Source organism: Spea bombifrons, chromosome 1 (genome assembly GCF_027358695.1).
Source record: "Spea bombifrons isolate aSpeBom1 chromosome 1, aSpeBom1.2.pri, whole genome shotgun sequence".
Lineage (NCBI taxonomy): Eukaryota > Metazoa > Chordata > Amphibia > Anura > Pelobatidae > Spea > Spea bombifrons.
Window position 1 is genome coordinate 148,894,734 of NC_071087.1, and position 10,390 is coordinate 148,905,123.

The following is a 10,390-nucleotide window of genomic DNA, read 5'->3' on the forward strand; positions in this document are numbered from 1 at the left end:
CGGTGCAGGAAATGTGCTTTTTACTGCTTGCATAAAATATCACTGGCAACAAAAAAAAGGAATGATATAAAGTAAGCAGCATCTAATGTGAATTATAACTAGGTGGGATATAAAATTACATAATTTGAATGCTGCTGTGTGTTGCAGAGTGAAGAAATTAATTCCAGCACAATGAATGAGAAACATTTAGCTCCATTCTTGATGGTTTTGAGTGGATGAATGGTGAAGTGCAAGCCAAAGCTGAGCCGGCACAAACTTATAAGTCCCATTTAGGATTTTGGTCCTAATGAGCATCCATGCAGGTGCTTAGATGGACTTTTCTTATATTAAGGACATATCACACTCAACAAGCTGCTTTACTCATTCTGTCACCCGACAACCCACCTCTGGGTTTTATACTTTTCTTGTCTCTGCCTGTGCAAATTAAACATGATTATTATGAGAAGTTGCAGAATATTTTGTGTTTTCTTTATATAGCTATTATAGTTTTCTTTTTACCTCTTAAATACTGTCACCTGACTTCCCAATATATCATCTACCTCAGAATCCCACTGCCTCGGCTTTAATCTAATGTGTTATTGTAGAAAATATATTTTACTGAATGTATTTATTGAAAATCTGGCAGGTTTCAGGTCTTTAACTGTTTCCTATGCTTTTAAGCAGTACTTTAACGTGAAACTATTTGTTATTTTGTTTATTTTTTCTGGAAGGTGTACTGCTAAATAACAATACATTTGCAGCACTTTGGGAAATACTGACAGTTAATGACTAATGTATTAACAGGGGACAGCACGTTCATTAGTGGTGTACCTTTACTACTACAGTACGTTCACCATTATAAACATCTAACGGCGTGCCGGCTGTTAGTTTACCAGATCGGTAGACCAGGTGCTGTCAGGACCTGCCACCCAAGCCACAACGGCACTTATTGAGAAATATATTCACAAAAACAATAAAACAGATGCGTCAAGGTCAGACAGGACTGCTCCTTATGTGATCCATCTGGGATTAATAAAGTAGTTTGCCACAATGTAACTAGCATCCCACAATGAGAAAGGAGGCCACACTTAGAGCGTTAGCACGGACCACCATTAATGATCAGCTTTACGAGTCATCCAGGAGGATTCTTTATACAAGGATTCTCAACTAATTAGATATAAACTCTTTCTTAATTGTAAAGCCCATCATTACAAACTATATAATATCACTTGTAAGAACTTGCTAACACCAAAATCTTGGCTCCTATAAATGTTTGAGATCATCCTTTGGAAAGTGTAAACTGTCAAGTTTGAGTTATGTTGGTTTATAACAATTTCCTGCTCAATAATATAATTTTTACGTATACACAGGACTCAAAGAATCTGTTGTGTAAAAGAAATAAAAAAATTATTGATATGCTTTATTCTGATGCAAGATACAGATAAAAGGGTAAAGATAGAGACTTCTAATAACCCCTAAAATCAAATCTGTCCATTTTGTCTACTCTAAAAAAATCTTTTGTTATAACAGCGAACCAGGGGCTCCTTGCCAACAGGGGCCTTGGGCAAATGGCGCATTGTTGTTTATGGTATATGGTGTACACTGGTATGTACCAAGGAATTTGTGCCAGTGGAAGATGTAGCATTGTTTGATTAATTGTAGGTATGCTAGACGATTTAATAGCTTGAAATAAATCAGCCCGGTTTCTCATAGGAAGAACATTCCCCACCTCTCCCATGGTTTTTCTGTATAGTACATCATCTAGTACATAGATCATTAGCTGCAATTTAGTATTAGAATCAAGATGTAATTATCTAACTTGGGGCAAATTGTTAGTATTAACAATTTTTGTAAATGTTCCAATTAACCAAGACAGATTCTAGTCTCATTTTATTGGTGTCTTCATTTTGCCATTTGTAGTAACTAACATAGTAATATTTTCCTTTGGCCAGATTACAAAGAATAATTGTTCAAGGGAATTTAATCTAAGATTCAAGCTGAAACTTGAGGCATGGATGTAATCATTTTCCCCTCACACACCCACTAAGGTAAGCTTACAAAAATATAAACAGTGCATATTCAATAGAGATCGAGCTAGTTGTGAAACATGAGACCGCCACAATCAAAAGCTCCGATCTTTTTTCCTGGCACTGAGTATTTAGTTTGTTATGAAGATAAGACAGAAACTCACTTGAGATAATAAATGGACCACAGGGTTTGTTTTTTACAACCTTTTTAACCACTTTAAAAAAAAAAAAAAATGTAGTCTAAATTTGCTATGTATAAATCGTCACCATAGGAACTTTTAGGCTCTGGCTACCCATGTCGGATACCCGCTGACGTCGGCAGGTGTAGTTAGAGGGGGCATGTCAGGACCTTGCTCCTGCGTTTTTTTTATGGAAAGCAATGGGGTTTGGGTTAGGGCTGGCCCCATCATATACGCATCCTAGACAGCTTTGTACAAATGTTTATACAGGGCCGGCCGAAGACTTAACGCCGCCTGGGGCGAAGTTTAAAACGCCCCCGGTACTTACCTTTAAACAGTCCTGCGGCGAGTCTCCCTGCTCTGCCACGGTGCCGGCTTGTAATGCTGAGCGCCAGAAATTGACGTCACTTCCGGCGCTCTGCATTACAAGCCGGCACCGGGACCGAACAGGGAGACTCGCCGCAGAGGAGAGAGAGGGGCGCCGAGCGGGTAAGCGAAAACCACTCGGTGCCCCTCTCTCTCTCCTCCGCTTAAAAAAAAAAACAAAAAAAAAAAAAGCGCCTGGGGCAATTGCCCCAGTCTGCCCCATTATAGGGCCGGCCCTGTGTTTATAAGCAAGTAAATCTAATACAGACTGGCTTGAGCTGAACCTAAGTTTTTTGAAACAGAGTTTATATGTGTTCAAAAAATGTATAATAAACGTGTGAGGTTTTATCACCTTTAGTTAGTTTTCTCCTGAATGCAGAATGTTCTGATAAAAATCTGTTTTAGTGTAAGAAATTAAAAGTCAGGAGCATTTCCATTTATCTTGGAATATACATTTTAGGTGAAGTTGGTAGGGATCTACTCCTGAAACACCGCTCTCCTGCTCATTGGTTGGTGTTTTGTGGCAGCTTTGTCCATTCTCCCTCTAAAAAAAGAAGTCTTGATACATATGAGATCACTAATAGATCGAAATATTTTCATGTCTCTTTGCTTAGGGGTCAAGTTGTTCTCTTTTTCATGTATTGGATTCTGTTTTATACAAAACAGATTAGGTTTTTTAAAAAAAAATAGTAATTAAGCTTGCCAAGTTGTCTATATATTTGAATTACGTGACCAAAACCAAATGTGCATCGTTCTATAGGTCTAGAAGCTCCTTTAATAAGATCTAAATGGCACTAAAATAGATCTACAAAACTTAATTGGGATATAATGCTAATAAAAAAAAACAAAAAAGCTATTTCAATAAAATATAAATGAAGATCTGCATGCATTAAATACATACTTAAAAAATGTATTCATAGCAAAATGTTGGGTTATCGATATAAGCAGTATTATAGAATCATGCCTACAGATCGACCATCAGCCCAGTGCCAAATTACACCAGAATACCGGTTCATCCCGATGGTCATTTATGTTCAAGGTTAAGCATATTTCCACTTTAAAATGTTCAGTTTTGTTGATTCTAACACCTTTACTAATAGATATATTCTGCCTCTAATCAAGTCACACTTCAACCCAATTTCTTAATTTTAGCCCGTTGGATCCAAGGAAGTGGCACTTAGAAATGGAAAGGCTTGGATGAGAGCACTTTGGCTTCTTAAAAAATATTTAGTTTGTTTCTTGTGTTTATAACTTTTGAGGAAAGAAGAAAAATGATAGACGTGAAAATTCTAACGTACAAGAGATCCCTAGAGAGTCATTATTTAGGTCTACAGTCTTTTTATATTTTACATTTTTTTTTAGAAAACAGTATTATTTTTGTTACGGGTGCTTGGAAAGTAAATCTGTCTATAAGAGATTTTGCCCAACACTTTACTATTTATTATGGTGAAGCTGAAATCATTATTTGGTGGCTCCCAAATGAAGTATGTGATATTCTCTTCAAATTCCACTGTTGTGTTAAAAGCTCTGGAATCCTGCGGTGGACTTTCCAAATCATGATAAAATGATGCAGGACAACGTTAGTGCCGGTGTAACAAATTCAAGAGGTGAAGCCCTAACGTGATGAGTGAAATTTCTACAGGAAACAGCTTGCCCAGCTCTGAGGGTGGGGTTCTCATTTGTTTCTATAAACACGTTGGAAACATATTCTCTAATGCCAAAATACTTCATAAAGCCTGCGAGTTTCAAAGGTCATAGAGAGGTCATTTGTAATATCTACCCCTGCTTTAACAAAGTTTGGCTGTATTGCATTTCTCTGTAATGGGAAACATGGATAACACCACCTCTGAAACTCTAGCTGCTGCACAACCTTTGACTGATCAGCTTCATTATAGTGATAGTTTATACACTCTTGAGTTGTAAAGGTTGTCTATTCCTTACATTATACCTCCCAAGTGTCTGCGATTTATTCACTATTTATCCATTTTAACTTACAATGTATTTTGAATACCCTGCCCCAGGTAACTCCAGCAAGAAGTCCCCAGCTAGGTCTGCGTAATCACACCTATGAACTCTATGTCAGGAGCAGAAGAGTATGGGCAGACTGCAATTACCCCCCACAGTGGTAAATATTTCCCAAGAAGGGCAGACTCTCAGCAGTTATTGACATTACATGTCTGCCGTAGTAGAGGGGCAGTTTTTACCAAGTGTGCAATCATTTTTGTTTAAATTATGCTTGGCCAGCTAAGCTCTTGTAGGATAATCCACTTTGAGGCTGGTTGTTCATAATGTATAGTAAACTGTCACGTAACAAACCACTCGCTTGTTAGGACCAAAATCCTTTACTAGGAACTCAAAACATTAGTGTGTATTTTATAACAAATAATGTACTTTCCAAGTAAGAGTAATGCTATGTTTTGACATTTTGATCGTATCATTTCTCAGTCTCTCTGTGATCCATCAGTTCCCCACCTCTTTCCATGGACTTTCTAGCATGCTGGGGGGGGGGGTAGGAGGTTTAATCCAGAACTCAAATGTGTGTAGTGGGGAGGCAGCCACTAAAAAATTAAAAGAGCTCTTTTTCTAAGTGAAAAACATTTTGCAGAAAGACACAGCAACGTACAGGATTGGCCCTATCATAAAGATGACCTACAGTACTGAGCTGGTGTTAGTGATAGAGGGACTGGTATTGTCTGTGGACCAGCTAAAGGACAAGTGTATGTGTATCATTTAGGGTGAACATTTCCAGGACACGTGATTACTACCCTGCAGCGTGAGGGATGTATAAGGTCATCGATGGGAATCAGTTATACATCAAGCATTATACTGAGCAGCACTTTACATCTCCTTATGCATACACACGTACACAGGGACAACCACATGCGTTTATACTGAGACATTGCCGCATAATACATACACATGCATGAACACTAATGGCCATATACATGGTTCCAAACTGCCTACTCAAAGTGCCTTCTCTTGTTATATCAGGCTGCAGACTGGGGGTCCTGACACTCTAACTCTGAAGCTGCCTTTTCCTTACAAGCATACTGACCGCAACCAACATGTGATTACAAAACAGAGCTTCTTACTGGCTCTGCCATCTATGATAACACTCCAGAAATGGATTCTGTATGTGTCTACCAGCCCAGGACTCTCCATCCGGCAAACTGGCAATATTTACTCAATTACGCCCGCCAGTGACCAACAAATGATGTTATTTGGCCAGGGCCATCTAGGCATCCTCAGTCTGGCCCTGGTTGTTCCTTTGTTATTCTGCCACTAAAAATGCTTTAATTTCAAGTCAACTAAAAATGTAGATATATCCTTGCATCATAGCCATGCTGACACCCAAACCACACAACGGAGTGCTCCATTTTGGCCATTTGAAATTTTGGAGTACTGTAAGTGCATTAACTATCGCTGTACCTCTTTTTTGTGGGGTGTATATCATGGTTGAAACAGCTGCTGAAAAAGATGTTAGACTGGGTACTACTTAAAGATCATCACTCGCTCTCATCACTCCTGTGTGCCAATGGCATGTTATGTTCACTAATCCAGGTTTAAGTAAGTTTAAAAAGGCTAATTGGTCATTATAAAACCTCTTATGTTAGCATAATTGCTTAGAAAGTAAATATTACTGTAAATGCATAAAAGGAAAAAAAGCTTGTAAGGGGTTAAACTAAGGTTATAAATAAAAATACCAATTAATTGTAACAGCACGTCCCCTACAAGTTAATTTGGAGCCTCTATCATAGTTTTTCTAGAAGTATTCCCAGTGCTATTGTACTGTAAATCCTGTCTGAGCCGACCTTCAAATATTTATGGAAACTCAAATATGTCTGGAAACAAAGCAAAAAATAAATAATCACATTTTCAAGTCTATAATATATCCCTCAGTCATGGCCCTGAACATGCTTTAGTTATGGCTTTTATTTGTGAAAATTGTATTCAGGAGCTTACTGGTTAAGTGCGTCAGGTGGGTTTCGTTTAAGTTTAACATGACATTGACTTTGAAAACAGTCCTCTGATTCTTTGCTGTTATCTCACGGCTCAGAGCTCTTTTCTACTTCACACAATAACAGCACTTTAGCGGGACAGGTTGCAAATGTGTAACTTGATTTAACGGAATCAGATATTGGAGGTGATTTGGTTCTGGTAACACGTTGTGCCAGGCAAACATAGACCATTAGAGTTACAAATGCTGTATTGTTTATGGTTTGTTCTGTAAGTTTCCACTTAGAGTAGATCTGGCAGCTTTCCCAAAAATGTTATTTAACAGTTCAGTACACTCTGGTAACGGTGTTAACAGAGTAAACCAAGCACTCTACCAGCAGGTCTGTATTATTATTCATCCATTGAGCTATCTCACCACCTTTGTTAATTTCCTGATAGCTGTTTATTGGTCGGGGCGTAACTAGAAACCACGGGGCCCAGGTGAGAAAATTGCCCCCGGGCCCCCAACTTCAACAGCTAGTCTGTGCCATCATTGACCCCAAACAACTTGTCTGTTCCTTCTTTCTGCTTTGCTCCCCCTTCCAACATACAGCAAATGTAAAGACACGTTAAAATAACACAAATTACACGCACTTACTCATACTAACACACACTCTATCTCACCCCACTTTCACATGCATGCTCACACACAAGTACACACACATGTACACATGCATGCTCATGTTGTTTATTTGAATAATTGTCATTTCCCCATCTGGCATTAGAGACTCTGGGTCCTCAGCCTGGGGTTAGTCCAAATACAGAGTAATTGTTCTTACTGTGCTGAAAACCAATATCTGAATTTGAGCAAAGAATCGGGTCCTTAAGCTCTTACTGTAAAGTGGTTGTCCCTGCTTGACATCCTACCTCTATTGAAAAAATAAATAAATAAAAAAACACGGGATTGTTCAGCACAGTCTTTAGTTTAATTAAAACATCATGCACACTCCCTGTGGCAGTGTCAAACCTGCCTGTCCAGATTATTGTAGATGCTTGGAATAAACTCATCAAAGTAACATTTGGTTGGGTAGATGTGCACTTGGGATCTATCTATTTTATATTAATGATTACTCATCACACCACCAGTTCTCTGATCTTTTCCTTTTTGACCTGGAAGATATTAAGGACTTTGTTCAAGTAAAACCTTTTAAAGTTAAATGTCTTAATTGTAGATTATTTTCCCAATAACACAACTGGCCATCTACTTAGGGCATCATCTGGTTTTGGACACACTAAAATTTGCATTTCTTGCTTATCTGTCAGCTGCAAGTCTTGGGCTAGATTCAATCTATCCAGTGGTGTATTTATGTAGGATAGTGCCCCAGGCTAGTCACAAAGCAGTGCACTAGGAGCACTGGCACCTTTTGACCTGGGGGGTAGGCAAAGCCAAATCCCCCTCTCTCCTGGTAACTCATATACAAACATTATACACACTCTAACACACACACATAGGCACTCACAGTAACATACTAACACACACTCAAAGACATTCTTTTCGTCATACACACTAATACACAGTTTCACGTAAAACACTCACACTAGAGCATCGTCACTCTTATCACATTCTCACACCTCCCGCACACCTCACAGTCTTACTTTGCCTAAAGCCTTTCCTTGATAGCTGCTTGCGCACGATGTGAGCAGCGACAATTTTACCAAGGGATAATGTAACATTGTGTTATGTGACTCCAATGTGCTTCTGCATCTACTTGGGCCAGCCCTGTCAATGGAAATGTTAGCCAACTGTTTGTCATTGGATGTTAATGACGAGCTAGAGCCCAATTCAGGCAAACCCTGCCAGGCACTAGCTGCAGCTGTGACTCTGATACTAACACCGGCTTGTATTGGAGATGGAAAAAAAAGATAAAGCTGTGGTTGAGGTGTCAAAAATAATTTTCACTTGTTTCATAAATAAAATTTACTTTTTTTTGTCCTGGCGTGTACTTTAGCTCTTCGTCCAAACACAAATACTTGGTTGCCCTGGCACAACTATAGTTTGTCTGTCCAGATTCTAGAATTTTGTTGTAGTGGTATGATAATAAGATCAAAGGACTCAGCAGGATGAGGTATATATGGACTGGTTGTAATGTGGCTGGATATTACCTGGTTTGTCATCGGGAGGATGTAAAGACACATTAAGTTGTTCTATTTACACAATACACTGGCTGAGAAGAATGCACCGATGAAATTCTGTTTAAAAGCATTTTATGCCTTGAGGACGGTGTGCTTTGAAAAGGAGCTCATGGAGAGATGCATATAAAAGGAAGGCTGAAGTAAATGTCAAGAAGCGTATCTAATATACCTCTGGCAATTGCTGCTATAACAAATTCTTGTATGGATAAAGTAGCAGGTTAACATTTCCACATGTATTAAGTTCATCTATTCTCTAGCAGTTAAAGCAAAGTCTGAAAATGCAAAAGAGATAAGTGATCACCTTGAAAGAACCTTAGCAGTAAGCTTAAGAGACATTATACACCCAGTGTGTACATTTTACATGGTGGTTATATCATGAATTGCAAATATATATATATATATATATCTGCCAGTGGCCAAATGAAAGTTCCCCCTGGAGGACACAAGTGAATGTAAGATTCTCAATCATTACACTAAAGAGTAACTACAGGGGAGACCCCTGCGACCCCTTGTTCCCGTCTCCCCCAAAACCGAAGGGCCCTTTCTAAACTAATTTGAACCAGTACGAGGAGACAGGAACGTATCGGGGTCCCGTTACGTCACATGACCCCACGGTGAAACAGAGGCTGCTGGACAGTTTGCAAGCAGCCGGAGATAAAGTTCAGGAACGGTGAGAGGTAAGCGGGGGGTGGGATCAGGGGAGGGCTGGCAGCCTAAGGCCTGGGGGGCAAGTCAAGTCAAGTGGCCCATTGTGCCACCGAATCATCCCATCTTTTCCTGATTTTCTAACGCATATTGATTATAAAAATACAAATATGATTCAAATGTGGTTTAACATATGTAAATTTAATAGCAACAAAGAATGGTAAAAAAAAACGCAAAACCTAATGTCCCCCTGATGCTCAGCCAGGTAAATGTCCCCCATGATACTGGCTGAGAATTATGGGACATATAGTACACAGCAGCAGGGAAAGTTTTTTTAAGGCTAATATGAGTACCCTACCAGGATCAAGTGGGCCCATACACTCTCAAATATTAATTCCCTGGAACAGCTGATTGGGGACAGAGCTGACACATGGGAGCTGAATGTGGACAGAGGTGACACTGGAGAGCTGAATGTGGACAGCAATGACATGGGGGGCTGAATAGGGACAGAGGTGACACTGGAGAGCTGAATGTGGACAGCAATGACATGGGGGGCTGAATAGGGACAGAGGTGACACTGGATAGCTGAATGGAGACAGTAATGACATGGGGGGCTGAATGGGGACAGAGGTGACACTGGAGGGCTGAATGGGGACAGTAATGACATGGGGGGCTGAAAGGGGACAGAGGTGACACTGGGAGGGGCCGATTGGGGACAGAGGTGATACTGGTGAGCTGAATGGGGACAGCAATGACATGGGGGGCTGAATGGGGACAGAGGTGACAGTGAGGAGCTGAATGGGGATAGTAATGACACTGGGAGGGTATGATTGGGGACAGAGGTGACACTGGTTGGGGCTGATTGGGGACAGAGGTGACACTGGAGAGCTAAATGGGGACAGTAATGACATGGGGGGCTGATTGGGGACAGAGGTGACACTGGTTGGGGCTGATGGGGGACAGCAATGACATGGGGAGCTGAAAGGGGACAGAGGTGACACTGGGAGGGGCTAATTGGTGACACACGTTGTTGATGAATGAAAGTGGTATGTTAGTGGTGACACT